Source organism: Heptranchias perlo, chromosome 2 (genome assembly GCF_035084215.1).
Source record: "Heptranchias perlo isolate sHepPer1 chromosome 2, sHepPer1.hap1, whole genome shotgun sequence".
NCBI classification, from domain to species: domain Eukaryota; kingdom Metazoa; phylum Chordata; class Chondrichthyes; order Hexanchiformes; family Hexanchidae; genus Heptranchias; species Heptranchias perlo.
The window spans coordinates 65,364,448-65,385,037 of NC_090326.1; the positions used below are offsets into that span (position 1 = coordinate 65,364,448).

General features: G+C 43.6%; 1 pseudogene; it reads left to right on the forward strand.

Moving 5' to 3' along the window:
* Positions 1 to 20,377, forward strand: part of LOC137332110 (ornithine decarboxylase 1-like) — a 33,311-nt pseudogene extending 12,934 nt beyond the window's left edge.
* The last annotated feature ends 213 nt before the right edge of the window (positions 20,378 to 20,590 follow it).

Below are 20,590 nucleotides of genomic sequence, written 5' to 3' on the forward strand. Positions count from 1 at the left end.
GCCAATTCGTGGACTCCTCCATCCTCTCCGCTATTGTGGAGAGTGTGTATGGCACGTTTTGCACTCCCTCGCAAAGTTGCTCCTGTACCTCCATCATTCTCCTTCTCAAGGATGGCCCCCAGGGTTCAGCATCTGTGCCAAGCTGATCAGAGCTTGGAGGAATGTGCCACCGATGCAGACTCCATGCTGCCCATGCCACCAGTGACTGCTCAAGCTCACTTGTGTTGATTCACCAGGTGATAACCCAACTACCTCTCTAATAGGACCCACCAAGGTGTGAGTACCTGCACTGGTGGATGGCTCGCTCTGATGGTGCGCCCTCAGAGGAATCACCCGCGATCATGTCTTTGGTCTGTGATGCTGTGGAAGAGAACATACTTCTGTGATTATTAATATTGCTGTAATGTTGCGATGAGCATACTGAGGTGTGCAAAAGATCATTGATAACATCAATCAATGTTGTGTGTGAGGGATGTTAAAGTTCTGTCACCAGATGTTTGCAGGGTGCCAGTCTCAGCATCCCCCATGGCCAGGCACTCCACCGTCCAGCTTATATTCAACATCTCCTCCTCTGCCTCGGTGAGGGCCACTATTTATGGAGGGAGGGAGGAATGGGGGTGGGGGGGGGGGATAATGTTCACCACAGAATGCAGGTGAATAAGTAACTTTACTCACTTTTCCTGACCTGGTTAGGTCATTAAATCTTTCTGCATTGAAGCCACAACCAGGGCACTATGCTTCTGTTGCTGACCTGGACTGCCACCTCCAGCCATGCATTCTCTGACAGACCCAGGTTTCTTCCTCCTGTCTGCTGGATGAAGCAGCTTTCTCCTGCTTCTCACTGCGCCCATCAATGTCTTCAGGGAGGCGTCAGAACCTAGGTGCTGGCTTGGCTCTGGAACATTGCATGGTGATTGTATTTTGAAGGAGAAAGGAGACTACAATGTTGGCCCTTTAAATAGTGGTGTGTGATCCACCCGCTGCGCAGCTTGAGGACAAAACGTGGAAGTTCAGTTAAGTGGCTTCAGTTTACTCACGATCGCTCGGGAAATGGCATGATTTTTTTTCTCAGTTTCCCACCCAATTATTGACACCCCTGCTGGGATCTGGCCGCCATGTTAAAATCATGCCCCAGGTCTCCAATCAAGTGTGGCTTATTCCCCCACATGGAGTCTTTAAATTAAACAATGCTCCAGACACTTGTGGGTAGTGCATTCTGTCCTACCACTCAGCTTTCTCTGTTCTTTTGCTTTATCCTTCTGTGTGGATTAGTCACCCACATTCAGTCTTTACTTTATACAATGCACTTGACAGGGACAGGTAGTGCTTTCCAACTTACCACTCAGCCCTCAATTTCTCTCCAAACTTCCCTGAGTCTCCAAGCTCCTCTCTCCAATTGAATCATTTCCCAACCTGGGAGTTGTTAAAGGTAAGGCACTGGAAAGCGCGGGAGGAGCGGCCGAGCCGGGCACTGTAAAGCAAACAGGGAAGATAATCTGGAAAAAACCTCAATCTGGAAAAAGGTGATGTCAGAATAGAGGGAGGAGCTGTGGAGCCTGAGGAATTGCAGATAAATGATTAAGTTATTATATAATTAAGTCAAGTGTTTAATAAAACAGATCTAAGGGGATAAACTTAAAATTAACTAAACAGGAGGATATTAACATTAGAGGGTTCTAAATTTCATTATAAAAATCTGGTAAATTTAAATAGGTGTTAAGGAAATAATGTAGTTAAACCAAAATAAAGGCTAATTAGATGCAAATTAATCTGAAATTAAGCTAAATCCATCTACTAAAGATAAGCGATACTGTCCTGGATTACCACATCTGCAGTAAATGTCTCTGGCTTGAGACACTCAGGCTCAGAGTCTTTGAGCTGGAATGCAAGTTAGAGACACTTCGACACATAAGGGGAGGAATTCTTCTAGTTTTCACCAGAGTACAGTCACACCTCAGAGGAAAGCACAGGTACAGGAAGGAGAGAGTGTGACTGTTAGTCAGCAGGCTAAGGGGAACCAAGGGCAGATAGAGAAGGAGGTCCCGCAGACACTGGTCCTGTCCAACAGGTACAGTGTACATGCTACCTGTGAGGATAAGGATGCGGGCTGCGGGGTGGACAGCCAGAATTCTAACCATGCACTGTAGAGCAGGAGGCAGTCCAAGATGGCGAAGAGCAGAATAGTCACAGGCTATTTGATAACTAGGGGGATAGAAAGCATCCTCTTCTATCCCCCTAGGTATATTGCCTACCTGGTGCAAAGGTAAAGGATATCTCAGAGCAACTGAAGTGGAACTTGGAAAGGGAGGGGGCAGATCCAGTTGTTGTGGTCCATGTTGGGACTAATGACATAAGGAAGGGAAGGAGGTCCTGCTAAGGGAAGATCAGAGGTTAGGAACTAAATTCTAAAAAAAAGGACCTCATGGGTGGTAATGTAGGGAATACTACCAGAGCCCTGTATTAATTTGCATGGGGATGGACAGATCAGGAAGGTGAATGGGTGGCTGAAAAACTGGTGTGGGAAGGAGGGGATCTATTTCATGGAACACTGGTACCAGTACTGGGACAGGAAGGAGCTGTACCGCTGGGATGGGCTCCACCTAAACCAGAATGGGATCAGTGTCCTAGTGGAAAGGATAAATAGGGCTGTGGCTAGGACTTTAAACTAGTAAGACAGAGGAGGATCTGGTGAGAATAAATAAGTCTGAAGATAAGAGAGATGAGTGTAAAGGTTAGACCAAGGTAAGGAATGAGGATAACCAATGATCAGGGAACAATTAGTTATAGAACAGGAGTACAAAATGACTTAAAAATAAAGAGGGGATTAGTAAAAACAAATTAAATTGCTTGTGCAGCAATGTGCACAGCATCTGAAACAAAATGGGGAACTAGAGACAATAATTCTTAGTGAGGAGCCAGATGTAGTAGGGATAATTGCAACATGGCTACATAAAGAACAGGACTGGCAGTTAAATATTGCAGGGGCGGGAAGATATAATTCATAAACTAACCAAAAACTTAGAAAGGATAAAACCCCTGGTCTGGGTGGATTGCATCTGTACATTAAAAGTTAGGGAAGAGATAACAGAGGCACTATTACACATATATAAAAATTCATTAGAAAAGGGAATAGTGCCAGGAGGACTGGCAGACAGCTACAGTTTTTTCTATATTTTAAAAAAGGAAATAGAACAAGTCCAGGGAACTATAGACCAGTTAGCTTAACATCGATGGTAGGAAAGATAATGGAATCTTTACTCAGATGTAATAGAAAAACATCTAGCAAAGAATAGTCAGCATGGATCTCAGAAGGGAAAGTCATGCTTGACCAATATTATTGAATTCTTTGAAGCCGTAACAGAAAGTAGACAAGGGTAACGTTGTAGATTTAATATATTTGGATTTTCAAAAGGCCTTTGATAAAGGTACCACACATTGTAGACTCATGACTAAGGTTAGAGCATGTGGAGTCAGGGGACAGGTAGCAGAATGGATAGCAAGTTGGCTACAAAGCAAAAAACTGACAGTAGGGGTTAAGGGTAGCTACTCAGACTGGCAAAAGGTGGGAAGTGGTGTTCCACAGGGATGAGTGCTGGGACTTTTGTTCAGTTTACATCAACGATTTGGATTCGGGAATCGGAAGTACAATTTCAAAATTTGTGAATGACACGAAAAAGTGTTGGGGAGGGGGGTGTTAGTTGTAGTTAAGTAAAGAAACAATGCATTAAAATACACAATAATAAACTTGCAAAATAAGCATTTAATTGGCAAATGAATTTCAATATAGATAAGTGTGAGGTGGGACATTTTGGATAAGAATCTAAATGGGGTAGAGGAGCAAAGGGATCTGGGGGTACAGAGACACAAATCACTCAAAGTAGTGACGCAGGTTAATAAAGGCCATTAAAAAATGGCAAACCAAGCACTGGGGTTCATTTCTAGAAGAAATGAATTGAAAAGCAGAGAAGCTACATTAAACTTGTATAGAACCTTGGTTAAACCACACTTGCACAGTTCTGGTCTCCATATTATGAGAGAAAAAAAGGCATTGGCAAAGCTGCAAAAAAATAATATTCACAAGGGTGATACCAGAACTGAGATGATATACTGATCAGGAAAGATAAGGCTGTTTTCTCTAGGAAAAAAAAGCTGAGGAGTGACCCGCTAGAGGTCTTTAAGATTATAATAGGGTAGACAGATGTTTCCACTTGTGGGGCAGTCCAAAAGTAGAGGTCTTCAATATAAAAAAGGTAAATGCAAGGAATCTTACACCACCAGGTTATAGTCCAACTGTTTGTCAACCCCAGTCCATCACTGGCATCTCCACATCATAAAAAAGGTACTCACTAATAAATCCAATGGAGAATTCAGGAGAAACTTCTTTACCCAACGAGTGGTAAAAATGTGGAACACAACCACAAGGAGTAGTTGAGGCAAATAGCATAGATGCATTTAAGGGAAGCTAGAAAGCACATGGGAAGGAAATCCTGATAGAGTTAGATGAAGTAGGGAGGGAGGAGGCTCATGTGGAGCATAAACACAGACATCGACCAGTAGAGCCGAATGCATCTACAGCACAGTAACAGGCTAATGTAATAAAGGGCTGGAAGTTGTTAAAGACAATTAAGGTCATCAACCTCTTAAAAGGGTACCCTCATCTCGGATACAACTCAGTTACATACCCCTCTCAACAGCAAAGAGCCAGGGGCTTGAGATTTCTACTGTAAATCACCACGTTAGAGGGGGCAACCATATTCCCGTATAGGATTGCCATCACCGGGGTTTCAGTTAACTGTGGAAACCATTTCAAAACAATTCTTCAGTAAAGGACTCCACTGGGTACTCCAGTGTTATTACTACCTCAATCTTTTGCGCTTATTAGGGCAGACTTCCATCTTTTTCTCTTTCCACTGCTTAACAACCACTGTTGCGATTACATCTTTGGACTTTTCCTCCTTAAATTCTTCCCTCATGTACTGACCCTAAATGTCTGTAGAGGTGAAACACTCCACTGTCTGCACTAGCGCTCAATCCTAGAACATCGCAAACAAATTCTGGTGGTGGCCATGGAGCCCATTCTTGGGTTTGTCCAGAGATTGGAACTGGTTTCTGGGGGTTTCTCCTTAACCTTTCCTCCCGCTGCTCCTTGGCAACACTTCGTGGGATGACAAGTGACTGTCACTTTTTCCCCCACTGCAAGCATTTGGCTTTATCCTCTATCTTGAAGCAACCATCCTTCACTCCACTTGATCCCAGCGGTTTGCACCTACCCCTTGATTTGATCCATCTGGCCTTCCTGTGGGTTTTACCCTTTTGCTTTATTCCTCTTCCCCTAGAGGAATCCTTCTTCCCCTGGTTTTCATCCTTTTGACCTCTGGGGTGCTGATGATTCTTTGCACCCTTCAATTGAAGTTTTAGTGGAGGCCCAATCTCCAGGAGACTCACCTGATTACAGGTTTAATTGGTGGCTTCATTGGCTACCTCCATTTCATCTTTTGGTGCCTCATCAGCCCTTTGTGTTTTTACACCATTGAAGTACTGCTCTATAATATCTGTTTCTTCCAAGATTGGTTTGGGTTTCCACTTTGATTCCTTCAAGCTGCACTGATTGTAAGTCCAAACTCATAGGCCAATCTCAGCCCCAGGACATTGCTGCAGGAGTTCCTCAGGGCAGTGTCCTAGGCCCAACCATCTTCAGCTGCTTCATCAATGACCGTCCCTCCATCATAAGGTCAGAAATGGGGATGTTCGCAGATGATTGCACAGTGTTCAGTTCCATTCGCAACCCCTCAAATAATGAAGCAGTCCATGCCTGCATGCAGCAAGACCTGGACAACATCCAGGCTTGGGCTGATCAGTGTCAAGTAACATTCGCACCAGACAAGTGCCAGGCAATCACCATCTCCAACAAGTGTCTAACCACCTCCCCTTAACATTCAACAGCATTTCCATCATCAAATCACCCGCCATCAACATCCTGGGGGTAACCATTGACCAGGCACTTAACTGGACCAGCTGCAAATACTGTGGCTACAAGAGCAGGTCAGAGGCTGGGTATTCTGCAGCTCCCCAAAGCCTTTCCACCATCTACAAAGGCACAAATCAGGAGCAGCTTCAACACCACAAGAAGCTCAACACCATCCAGGACAAAGCAGCCTGCTTGATTGGCACCCCATCCACCACCCTAAACATTCACTCCTTCCAATACCGGTCGGTGCACCATGGCTGCAGTGTGTACCATCTACAAGATGCACTGCAGCAACTCGCCAAGGTTTCTTCGACAGCACCACTCAAACCCGCAACCTCTTCCATCCAGAAGAGGAAGGGCAGCAGCCACATGGGAATACCGCCACCTGCACATTCCCCTCCAAGTCACACATCATCCTGACTTAGAAATATATCACTGTTCCTTCATAGTCACTGGGTCAAAATCTTGGAACTCCCTTCCTGACAGCTCTGTGGGAGAACATTCACCACATGGACTGCAGCGGTTCAAGGCGGCAGCTCACCACCACCTTCAAGGTGAATGAGTGATGGGCAATAAATGATGGCCTTGCCAGCAACGCCCACATCCCATGAATGAATAAGACGGTCCCAACCACATCTGTTTTCACCTTCACAACTTCAGCTAAGATGGTCTCAACGGTTTCCATGCATAGTCCTCAAACACTTGGGTCCTGCTCTATAATCTCCAGATCCCCTCTGCCTTCATGCACAGGCTTACTCTTCCACCTGCACTGGACTGACCCTAATGGCCTCTTCACATACCATCTCTGCTCTTTTCTTCTCTTAGTTGAGTGCATGGTCTCAGACTCTGGTTTCATCTTGTTTTCACTCTTTGATAGTCCTCTACAGGGAAGCAAGTTGCTCTTGGATGATCTTGTTATTCTGAGAACTCATCGAGACCTGCCAATTTGTTTCTGTACACTTCCATATCACCTTTAATCTCCTTGACCGTCATCTGTACATCAGAAAGATCCCTTGTATTTTTGCATATCTTGCCATCTGTTCATCAATGGATTTATTTTTCTTCACAGCCACCAAATGAGGCTGCAGAGACACCTCCATGCAGAGCTTGGCAGTCTCTGTACCCTGCAGCTAGTCCTCTAGCTTCTCCAGCTGGGTCCTCGTTTCAGCCCTGTGCTGCTTGTAGAGGTGCTCATGCTTCTCTTGCAGCTTGCAGACCTGTCTAACCAGCACCTACCTCTTCTCTCTGTTCGCCCACTGAGCCTGCAGGGAGACAACCTGCTGTCCCAGATTCAGCCTTCTCCTGGGTTTGGTCACTCCAGACAGCATGGGCATGATTCTATCGGGGAGCCGGGAAGGAGGCGGGGTGGTGGAATTCACAATGACAGGAAATCCAGAAGTATAGATTTCCCAGACATCTATGATTTTGACATGGTCATTTTTGTGTATGTTTCCAGCCCAACAGGCAGTCTGATCAACTGAGACCAGCCTGTCAGATGGGAGAGTAGCCAGGGAGAGGTTGTGAAAAGGTAAATGTTAGGTTGGGGGGTGGGTGGAGACAATCATCAGGGGGGTGGTCAGTCACAGGGGGCTCAGTCATCCAGGCTGGGGAGGGGGTGCAGGGCAGGCAGTCAGGGATCTCATTTGTAGGATCACTGCAGCAGGGCTTCTCAGGCCTGGGGGGGGGGGGGGGGGCAGAAACCTGCTCCTCCAGGCCCACAAGCTGTGCTATAAAGGTACTTACCTGCTATTTCAGGCCTTATCTCCTCCTCCTCCTCTCAGAAGGCCCCCATAAGTTAAAAACAAAAAAAATATGTAAATATGGAGGCCCACAGCCTCCTTGAAAGCTTTAATGACCAATCCACCTCCTGAGAGCTGATTGGTCACCCATCCCTCATCACACCTCCATTAAAACCAGAAGTGGGCAGTTTGGAGATTTTTTTACACCCATCTCCAACCTATCCATTTTTCCCCATTTAAAATCATGCCCCTTATGTAACCTGTCAATACAGACCCAGGACTACACATAGGCCAGGTCTCTAATCAAATGTGGTTTATTCCCCCACATTGAATCTTTAGATTATATAATGCACCAGACATTAATAGGTAGTACATTCCATCCTACCACTTAGGTTTCTCTGTTTCTTCTGCACTCACATTTCTCCATGTGGATTAGCAGAACCAGGCCACTTCTCTCTCTTCAAACTATCACTACATCTCTAACTGAATAGTTTCCCAGCCTTTTATACTCACAGGCTGGGCTTCGTTAAAGGCAATTAATGTCAACAACCTCTTCAAGGTGTATCCCTATCTCGGATACAACTCTCTCACTATGTTACAATATGAATGGCACTGTATAAATGCAAGTAGTTATTTCTTTCTCTTTCTGTCTATCTTTCCATCTCTTTCCCTTCCTTTTTCTTTTTTGTACAGACAGAGGAAGTTAACAAAAATCTGTTATGTTATCCAAACTAATTCACTTAAAGTTAAAGTGCTAGCTATCTGATATTAACACCTAATTATTTTGCCTGTTGCAGATGACTGCAGTGATCAATCCTGCACTGGACATTTACTTTCCTGAAGAAAGTGGAGTACAGATAATTGCTGAACCTGGCCGTTATTAAGTAACATCATCGTTCACACTGGCTGTGAATATTATTGCTAGAAAAATTATAAAAAATGCGCACTCTGGCTTTAATGGTAACTTTTGTTATTATCACAGCATATTTCATTGGTGTATCAATGTATTGCTCCAGGGACTGTTAGGATGCAGATCTGTACCAGTGGTTCCCACGGTTAGTCCTTGATCTTGACTAGGTGATTTGAAGGATGCGTTAAGTGGAAGTAAGCAGCTTTCCATTGGGAAGAAAAGAATAGTGGGTGAATTAATTCAGCTTGCATCAAACATGTTCAAATGGCCAGTGATAGCGTGCCATTAGTGAGAGATCTTGCAACAGACCCCCTGCTAACTCTCTCAAGGGGAAGTAGTGTGTAGCACAAGGTGAGCAAAAGGGGAGACAGTATCAGGAGTAAAGAAGGTAGTGTGGCACTATATACAAACTGCAGTATTGAGGCACGTGAGAGAGGATATAAAAAGGATAGGGCACACACAGGATCACTTTGGGTAGAATTAATAGATAGTAACAGAGTTAAACTATTACTGAGGGTATACGATAGACTGCCAGGCCAGGGCGAAAGCCTTGATCTCAAACTGTGGGATGAGATAAGGATGGCGACTGGTAAGGGACCAACTATGGAGATTTCAGCTTACCAGAAATTGACTGGAACAATAATGCATCTACTGGTAAGAAAGGGAAGAGATTTCTAGATTTAATGGAAGACTGTTTTATGACTCTGTTTGTAAAAGAACCAAGGGGAGAAAACATCCTGGATTTGATTATGAGTAATAGGGACAATCACATTTCTGACACAAAGGTGTGTGAGGCCTTAAATACAGTGACCATAATGGAGAGGTTAGTGAAACCAAAACAAAATTGTCAAATTTTAAGAGGTCCAACTTTAAGTGCTTGAGAAATCTTGTCAGAGTGGGCCTGGAAGGTTTGAATGTGGCTAGGAGAGTGGAGGAACTGTGGAGTTCCTTCATGGAGGTGATTCTGAATGCAATGGACCAATGTGTACCCATGCAAAGCAAAGGTACCAAGCTTAAAGGCCCTCCTGCCTGGTTAAAAAGGACTAACGCAAAGAAAGAGGGGGAAAACATTTAAGGCAATGAAGGAAAATGGCACAGAATAAAGACGGATTCAATACCAAAAGGCACATCTGGAGTGTAAAAAGGGCATCAAAATTGCAAAAAAAAGTCTTGAATTGAATATGGCAAGAGAAGTGAAGGATAATAATAAAAAGTTTTTCTGTTATATTAGGAGGAAAAGAAAAACGAGGGGTGGAGTGGGGCCACTAAAATTGTGATCAAGTGAGGTCATGACAACTGATGTTACACAGGGTGCAAAAGTTCTAAATAAGTTGCTTGCCTCTGTTTTTACCAAGGAGGAGACAGGTAACTTATTTGATCTGGAAAGGGAACTTGAGAGCGTTGCAGAGGTGTGACGCTATTCATATTACTACCAGGTACCTACTTGGTACCTTTGCTTTGCATGGTTGCCGAACAGCTGTGCAAACTTAAGGTGAATAAATTAATCTTGGGAGATGCATCCGAGGATTCTTAAGGAAATAAGGGAGGAAATTGCAAAAACTCTGGCACAAATCTTCTAGAATTCACTAAATACTGGAGAAAGGCACATGTTACTCCTATTTTTAAAAAAGGTAACAAAAGTGACCCAGGAAACTACAGACCAGAGAGTTTTAGGTCCACTGTGGCTAATGTTATGGAAACCCTTATTAAAGATAAGATAATGGATCATCTGAATAGAAATTAAATTATAAAGGATAGCCAATATGCGTTCATGAAGGGGAGATCTTGCTAAACTTACTGGTTTTCTTTGAGGGTGTGACAAAGGAGCTTGAAAGGGGTATGGCTACGGATGTGGTGAACTTGGATTTCAGTAAGGCCTTTGGTACAGTTCCTCTGGAAAGGCTAGTACTGAAAATAAAGAAAGCGGGAATGAGTGGCCGTTTTAAAAAATAGATATGTAATTGGCTGACCGATATAACCCAGAGGGATTGTCATCAACTTGGGATAATGTTAAATTATAGTCCAGCAATTTTATTTTAAATTCACAAGCTTTCGGAGACTTCCTCCTTCCTCAGGTAAATGTTCAGGAGCTCCTTGAAGCCTACGCATTTATACATATAGAACAATACATGGTGTTTACAGACTGCCCCTGCAACTGCAACGGGCAGTTGCAGGGGCATTCTGTAAACACCATGTATTGTTCTATATGTATAAATGCGTAGGCTTCAAGGAGCTCCTGAACATTTACCTGAGGAAGGAGGAAGTCTCCGAAAGCTTGTGAATTTAAAATAAAATTGCTGGACTATAACTTGGTGTTGTAAAATTGTTTACAATTGTCAACCCCAGTCCATTACCGGCATCTCCACATCATGGGATAATGTTACCAGTGGGGTCCCACAGGGGTATGTTTTGGGGCCTCTTTTGTTTAATATCTTTATAAATGATTTGGAGCTGGGAGTCACAAGTACAGTGGCTAAATTTGCAGATGATACAAAGCTAACGAAAATGGTAGACTCCAAAGCTGAACAGGATAAGCTACCGGAGGATTTGAATATACTTGGGAATTGGACAGACAGGTGGCAGATGAACGTCAATGTAAAGAAATGCAAAGTGCTTCACAAAAATGCAGGAAGGGACTATTACTTAAATGCAAAGAAAATAATATGCATGGAAAATGAAAGAGATCTCGGGGTCCTGATTGATAATAAATTGAAGTTATTGCAACAATGCTCAGCGGCAGTGAGTAAAGCAAATCAGATGTTGAGATGTATTAAAAGAACCGAAATAGTGAGGTAGTTCTGTCACTTTATAAATTGTTGGTGCGACCGCACTAAGAATACTGTGTACAGTTCTTAGTACAAAAAGGATATTACAGCTATCGAAAGAATACAGGAGAGAGCAACCAGAATGATCAATGGGATGGAGGGATTGGATTATGAGGAGCAATTATGTAGATTGGGAATGTTCTCACTGGAAAAGAGAAGGTCGAGAGGTGATATGATTGCTGTTTTTGGCTTCCAAAGGAACTAGATAATGTAGACCACGACAGCTATTTTGCCTTATCCAGAACAGTAGAACCAGAGGACATGGCCAGCGCTTGAAGGGAGTTAAATTCAAAACTAATCTGTTCAAAATTCAGTGGTCAATCTGTAGAACAGACTCCTAAGCAGTTAGCATCAATTCATTCAAATGCAAGTTACATAGATTTCTTTGAGAAAATAAAATTTTGGGATACAGTATATGAGAAATTTGAGACATGACCTGTGGAATGTAGCAGGCTTGGGAGGAAAAAGGTAACTTTAGATTTAAGGGGCTCGATTTTCACACCTGCGATCGGGTGCGTTGGTGGCGGGGGGGCTATGAAAATCGGGGATTCCCGGGGCGGGTCCGGAGCCCGGCTCCAACCCGCCCCACTTCCGGGTTCCCCACTGACGCGCTGACATGCGCGCGCAGCCCCCGCATGTGGGACTCCCGCCGGCAATTAAAGCCAGCGGGGTGCCACTTAATGTATTTATTTTGGTATTTCAGGTCGTTTAGAGACCTGAGTAACATAACATTTTAGCAGGGATGGGATTTTGCAACTGACTGGGACTGCTTCCCAGTTCAAATGGACGTGTTGCAGCCATCAGCCTGTGGCAGCTGCAAAGGTCCATTTGACAGGTGGGGGGGGGAGACCCTCACTCATTGCAGGAGGCCACTCTGTCACTTTGGACAAAGTTTGGCCTCCATCACCCTCCTCCTAACAACAAAATTCACCAACTTGCAAACTTACCCCGGTGTCCAGACACATGTACCTACCTTGCGGACCCTCTCAGATGTACATCTTCCGGATGGGGGCCGTTGTAGCTGCAGTCATGACCACTTCGGAGGGCAAACAGCATCACCAGCATCACCAACCTCGCTGGCCTCGCCGTCCACCTCTGACACGTGGAGCTCCACAACACAGTGCTGTGACACATCCACCTGCACAGCAGGAGGGAGGGCAACCGCAGAGAGAGATGTGTCTCAGAGGACACTACCCTCACCACAGGGTCCACAGACCGAGGCTCAGCTTCCTGGACCTCTCTGAGCAGCAGTGCACATGGAGGCTCAGAGTCACTCGACATGTAGTCGTGGACATCTGCAGCCTCCTTCATACCGAGCTGCTCCCGGCTGGCCCGAGCACCAACTTCTTACCTGTAGCTCTCAAAGTCACCACTGCCCTCAACAACTTCTCATCCGCATCCTTCCAGGGTGCAACCGGGGACATCGCTGATGTCTCTCAGTCGTCTGCACAAAAGAGCCCTGCAAATACACCGACACCCACTCTGCAGTGACACAATGGATGGCATCAGTTGTGGGTCTTCATAGTGATCCTCAGGAAAGGGCATTATTGCACAAACCAGACAAGATTCGCAAAGACGTGGCAGTAGTGGTGACAATATAATATGTAATGTGAGTTGATCAGAAATTAAATATAAGTAAAAATAAATGTCAAACCCTCAAATACCCTTGTGCATCCCCTTCATGCTCACGACACGTTTGCCTTACGCTTCCTACTGCACATATGTGATGCATGCCCTGTGGCTGCAGCACAGGTAGTGGCAGGTTGAGTGAGGCTGACTGTGAAAGACATGCATGAGAGGGTGAGTATTTGATAGAGCCATGAGATTATATGAGGATTTGGTTGAGTGGTAGTGGCGGGATGAGTACTGGCGAGGTGAGTAAGTGCAGGTAAGATGAGGATGAGGCTTGAGTGGGTGTGAGGAGTGATGTGATAGAGTAGTGTTGGCAGTGCAGAAGGAGATGTGGGGTGAGGGCGGTGATGTGGCCGACGGAGTGTAGGGGAATGAGTAAGTGTACTCACTTTGGCTGACCTACTTAGATCATTGCAGCGCCTCCTGCACTGTATGCAGGTGGGCGATATGTTGGTGGTGCAGGTGATCTCCTCTGCCACCTCGAGCCAGGCCTTCTTGGTGGCAGAGGCAGGCCGCTTCCTCCTGCCCGCCGGGGGGAAGATCTCTGTCCTCCCCCTCCTCCTCACCCCATCGAATAAGAGCTGGTGTGAGGCATCATTAAACTGGGAGCAGCCTTCCCCCTGGGCTGCTCCATACTGTACTTTTTCCTATTTCTTGCAGCATCAGTCAGTGGAGGACTGCCCCTTTAAATAGAGCTCCTCCAACTGACAGACCTTACTGCGCATGCGCGGTCCACCCAACGCGCAGCTCAGCAGCGGGGAACCCGGAACAACATGTAAGTGGATCCAATCAGCCTGCGATTGCGTGCGGGGCAGACTGATTTCACCGAGCGCGTTACCCACGCGCCCAATCGCCCCCCCCCCCCGTCGCGAACCCGCCGCCATGGTAATATCGGGCCCATGGTTTCCAAAGCTCTCCACCACTGGACTTTTCCTCGTGTCATTTCTAGGTCTAGACTAATTGATAGATTGATTGTTATGATTAGTGAACAACTTCATTAGTAGACGAGGGTAATGTAGTAGATGTAATACATTTGGATTTTCAAAAGGCGTTTGATAATGTACCGCATTGTAAACTCATGGCTAAGGTCAGAGCATGTGGAGTCAGGGAACAGGTAGCAGAATGGATAGCAAGCTGACTACGAAACAGAAAACAGAGAGTAGAGGTTAAGGGTAGTTACTCAGACTGGCAAAAGGTGGGAAGTGATGTTCCACAGGGATCGGTGCTGGGACCATTGTTGTTCACAATTTACATTAACGATTTGGATTCGCAAATCAGAAGTACAATCTCAAATTTTGCGGACGACTCCAAATTGGGGGTATAGTTAATACAAAGGAAGAATGCATCGAAATACAAGGGGACATTAATAAACTTGCAGAATGGGCGTGTAATTGGCAAATGAATTTCAATATAGAAAAGTGTGAGTTGGTGCATTGTGGCAGGAAGAATAAGGAGGCCACATACTGCTTGGATAAAAAGAGTCTAAACAGGATATAGGAGCAAAGGGATCTAGGGGTACATACATACAAATCACTAAAAGTGGCGATGTAGGTTAACAAGGCCATAAAAAAGGCAAATCAAGCACCAGGGTTCATTTCTAGAGGGATAGAATTGAAAAGCAAAGAAGGTATGTTAAACTTTTATGGAACCTTGGTCAGACCACACTTGAAGTATTGTGCACATTTCTGGTCTCCATATTATAGAAAGGAGAAGCATTGGAGAGGGTGCAGAGCAGATTCACAAAGATGATACCAGAACTGAGAGGATGTCCTTATCAGGAAAGGCTGAAGAGGCTGGGGCTCTTTTCTCCAGAACAGAGAAGGCTGAGGGGTGACATGATAGAGATCTTTAAGATAATGATACGGTTTGATAGGGTAGATGTGGAGTAAGTGTTTCCACTTGTGGGGGAGTCGAAAACTAGAGGTCATAAATATAAAATATTCACTCATAAATCCAATAGGGAATTCAGGAGAAACTTCTTTACTGAAAGAGTGGTTAGAATGTGGAACTCGCTACCACAAGGAGTAGTTGAGGCAAATAGCATAGATGCATTTAAGGGGAAGCTAGATAAGCACATGAGGGAGAAAGGAATAGAAGTGGTACCCTGATAGGGTTAGATGAAGTAGGGAGGGAGGAGGCTCGTGTGGAGCATAAACCTGGACCTGTTGTGCCGAATGGGCCTGTTTCTGTGCTGTAGTTTTGATGTAACTCGATGTATCTCGATTATCATTGTATCATGTGACTATCAGGTTGGTAGAAGGCAAACTAGATGAACCTTGGTCTTTTATCGTCTAGCAATTCCTATGTTTCTATGAGAAGAAAAGTGTTAAAACATAGGCGAGAAAGAATTCATATGTGGGACAAGATTTCTTTGATTCTCAAAATTATAAATATAAGTATAAAGAGCATATTTAGGATTTTGCTACAAATAGTAAACAGAGGAAATCTTTGCCTTTTGTAATTAATAATTTATTTGATGTTTGTTTCCTTTTTAATCACTGCAGTGCTATTTTTGCAGAATCTGTCTGTGGATGTTACTATTAAGTTTGTAATTATCATTTCTAGATGAAGAGACTGAGAGTAACAAGATTATTATGTATTACCTAAATGATGGACTGTATGGTGCATTGAACAATGATAACCAGCTTTATAGTATAATGAAGGCAATCCTATTCAAAGTAAGCAACTTTATTTTTATCCGTATTTATTATATAGTACTGGAATAGCTGTTTTGCAAATGTAGCCTTGTGTAATATATTATTTCCTACTTAGCATTTAAACATAACTTCCAGTCAGAACAAAATTAGCAAATTGATGTTGCTTAGTTGACAATATTTTACTCCAGCTGAACCTTTTGTAAAAAAGTTTGAGGTAAAGCAGTGGTTCAATCTTATGACATCCTTAGTTCTCAGTTTGAATGGGAACTAAGTGGGGTTAGTCCCTTTACATTACTTACCTTGAGTACAATGAGATCTTTGTCTTTTTGTTAAGTGATAGCCCTTGTATGGAACAAGCCCCCCATGATCTACTTCACAGTGAAGTAATAAGCTAATAATATGGGGATGTACTTTACACAGGGATTAGGCGTCTAATGTAATCTATCACATCAGGCGCTCGCCATATTAATATTGGCCCAACAGTTGTAGCAATAAATACAACTTACATTCATATGATGTCTTTAATATATAAAAATGTCCCATGGTGTTTCACAGAGGAGGAATGAAGTGGGTGCCAAGCCCTTGTGGGAAGGTTAGAAGTGGCTGGAAGCTTGGTCAAAAAGATGTCTATTGAGAAGATTTTAAAAGTGGGGAGAAAGGAAAACAATGAGGAGGGGTTTGGGGATGGAGTTGCAAAGATGGGATCAAGACAGCTGAAGGGTCGAGCACCAACGGTAGAGCAGAGAGAAGTAGGATGTACAGAAGCACTGAGTCAGAGAACTGGAGGACATGAGAGGGGAGGTAAGGCTGGAAAAGATTGTAGAGGTGGGGCGGGGTTTGAGGGTGAGGATTTTAAATACATTTTGTTAGTATGGAGAGTAACTGAATGTGAGGAAAGAAAGGGGTTATAGCAACCATGATTAATTAAGGGCCAGGCTACGGGCGGCAGAGTTTTGGACAATTTGGATTTTCTGGAGAGTGGAGATAGAGCTCAAGCCCAGAGGTGCCAAGGGTGTGGTTAAGAGTTTAGATGGCAGTGGGGGTATGGTGGGGCTCCTTACCCTCCTTTGATCCATTTCCTTTGATATCTTTACCTAATAAAAATCTGTCGATCTCAGTCTTGAAAATGTCAATTGATTCGACATCCACAGCCTTTTGGGGGAGAGAATTCCACACTTCCACTACCCTTTGTGTGAAAAAGTGCTTCCTGATTTCGCTCCTGAATGGCCCAGCTCTAATTTTAAGATTGTGCCCCTTGTTCTGGATTCCCCCACCAGAGGAAATAGCTTCTCTATATCTACTCTATTGAATCCCTTTATTGTTTTAAACACCTCAATTAGATCACTTCTCAACCTTCTAATCTCAAGGGAATACAACCCAAGTTTAGGAAACCTATTCTCATAATTTAACCCATTAAGCCCCAGTATCATTTTGGTAAATTTGCACTGTACCCCCTCCAACACCAATATATCCTTCCTGAGGTGTGATGCCCAGAACTGAACGCAATAGGGTCTGACCAAGAGTCTATACTACTGAAGTATAACTTCCTCCCCTATGTAATCCAACGCTCTTGAGATAAATGACAGCACCCCATTAACCTTTTTGATTACTTTCTGTACCTGTGCACTAGCTTTTAATGAGTTGTGTACCTGGACACCCAAATCACTTTGCTCCTCCACAGTTTCTCATCTCGTCATTAAGAAAATATTCCGATTTGTCCTTCTTGGATACAAAGTGGATTACCTCACACTTTACCACATTGAACTCCATCTACTACAGTTTTGCTCACTCAATTAATCTGTCTATGTCCCTTTGTAACTTCCTGCTCCCATCTACACAACTTACTGTGACCTCTAACTTAATGTCATCTGCAAACTTGGATATACAATTCTTTATTCCTTCGTCCAAGTCATTAATATATATGGTGAAAAGCTGAGGCCCCACTATAGACCACTGGGGAATACCATTTGTCTTATTCTGCCATACATGTAGAAACTAACATTGATGATGTCACCAGCTGAGGAAGAGGCCAAGGATAAATCCTTGAGGAATCCCGGAGATGACTAAGCAGGAGATGGAGAAAAAGCCATTGCTGACGATGTGCTGGCTGTCTTGGTACATTTGCACACTGCTGTACCGTGAAGGAGAGGCGGTGGAGGAGGATAGCATTATTGGCCATGTTGAACATTGCAGAATGATTGGGGGTCAAGGAGTGTTAAAATGCTGTGTAAGATATCATTAGTGACCTTGACCAGGCAGTCTCGGTGCCATGTGTTGGGCGATAACCATACATGGGATTCTGGGAGAGATGAAATTGTAGCTGGGAGTTTACAACATTTTTAAGAAAGGGAGGTTAGAGATTGGGTGGTAGTTGGAGGGGACAGATGGGTCAAGGGTGGGGTTTTTGAGGAGTGTCGTGATGATGGAAGTTTTGAAAGGAAGAGTGCCTGGACAGAAAGAGCCATTAACAATGCCAGCAAGCACTGGGATCAGGAAAGGTAGTTGAGTATTTAAAAAAGGGATCATATGAACAAGTATAATACTATATATATTAACATATATTAGAATATAAATTCCTCTGTCCATATTTATAAGACAAACTGCCTATGTAAGCTTGTCACATTGTAATTACACCCTCCCACCAGTGGTGATGCTGTAGACCCTCAGTTTTGCATCTCCTCAGCCTGCACTGCAGAAAAATTCCTATGCTCCAATCAGTTCTACTTCTCTGCTTACCAAATTGCACAAAGTTTGCTATTTAACTATAAATAATAAAATAAGAACAACGTATTATGTTAAAATAAGGACAGAATGTCAGAGCTTACAGTGAATTATATCTGCATGTAGCAGTCAAATGATCTCCAACCTCCAAAGCCTCTTTCACCTGAAGATTACATTTGGTCTTGATTCCCTGTGTGCAAAGGAGATCAATATATATATTTAATAGATAGATAAAAATAAATGTAACATAGTGATTAATATAAAAGGATAAATTAAATGCTCAAGTTGCACTGCGTTTTAAAGTTAAGAAAATTGGCCTGATCTCCTTCATATACAAATAGAAACACTGCCCTGACCAACAGCTGTATAACACGAGGGTTTGGGGACCCAACTTAACTGAATTAGATCATATTAATGATCAGTGGAAGCTGCCTGAACTGGAGATTGGACACTGGCTGATCTTCAAAAATTTGGGAGCGTATAGTATCAGTATAACATCTACTTTCAGTGGCTTTCATAGAGCTCAAATACATTGTGTGATGTCCAAGGTGGCCTGGTAAGAAAAAATAATTCTTCTTCTATCCTAATTCAGAAAAATGACACTGAATAACAATGTTTACTCTGTGGTGGTAATTTTATAAGTCCAAACTGCCAGCAAGGTATCTCACCTGTTGGCAGCACAAATCAGAAATTCAGATGCGGATTGCCCCAAATTGTCCAGCAGTTAAAATGGGAAAACAAATTAACACTGACAAAGGGCAATAAAAATGCCTCCTGATTCCTGACAAGAAAGTATACGAATTGCACAAGTGAGCAAAGCCAAAATACGAATAATGCTCAAGGTCTTGAAAACCCATTGTCGAACTGCCCAAAACCCAGCTAAGTCAGAAGGTTGTGGGTTCAAGTCCCAATCCAGAGACTTGAGCACATAATCCAGGCTGGCACTCCAGTGCAGTACTGAGGAAGTGCTGCACTGTCAGAGGTGCCATCTTTTGGATGAGACGTTGAACTGAGGCCCCACCTGCCCTCACAGGTGGATGTAAAAGATCCCGTGGCATTATTTGAAGAAGAGCAGCGGAGCTCTGCCCGGTGTCCTGGCCAATATTTATCCCTTAACCAACATCACTAAAACAGATTATCACATTGCTGTTTATGGGACCTTGCTGTGCGCAAATTGGCTGCCGCATTTCCTACATTACCACAATGACTACACTTCATTGGTTGTAAAGCGCTTTGGGACGTCCTGAGGTCGTGAAAGTCGTTAATGCAAATCTTTCTTCTTTCCTCTCCCTCTCCTTCCCCATCCTTCCTCTTTCACCTACTGTCTCCACCTACCCTCTCCTTTCTTCTCCTCCTCTTCCCCTACTTCTTCTGTCCCCTTCCTTCACCCCACTCTGCTAGGGGACCCCAGACACTTCCTAGGCTGAAGATAAAAGCAAATACTTTCTTCTTCAGTTCCTAAGGGAGCTCAGGGTCATGAATTTAAAGTCAATCGATCCACTCTGGGACCAATTATCTTTGTCTTGGTAACTTTCAGGACCTGTATCAGGCTCTGTCTGACCCCAGATAATCTGGCAGGGTCAGGAGCATCTTCTCCGCCAAACTTACACCAACAGATTTTTGGGCCCATATTCTGCAATGTATTATTCATATAAGAAACCATAAAAATCTTTTACTTTATTTTCCTAACAGTGTAATGCTGTGGTCACGAAATTCTGCTTATCCACTTAAAATCTGATATAGTATCTAGATTGTGTTTTCCAAGCTAACCTATAGTATTCCTTGGTAGGGAAGAGGAAGCAATGCAATGAATCTATATTATTCCAGTTGTAATATTGCACACAATTTCCTATGTGTGCTGATAACACATGAATCATTTGTTTTTCTTCATACTTTTCTCACACAGGAAACTCTCCAGAAAATAAAGAAAGGAAACCAACCTCCAGCACATGAACAGAACAACACAGTGTAGACCTTTGATGGCTGGGACAGTGCTGAATATCGATTTTCATCTATAATCACCAGCAGTAAAGTGATGAAAACAATTTCTGATTTCTCCAGCACCTGTCAAGCTCAGTTTTAATTTTCTCCCTGTATTACTTTTGTTGTAGAATGGATGGTTAGTGTTTAGTGCAATA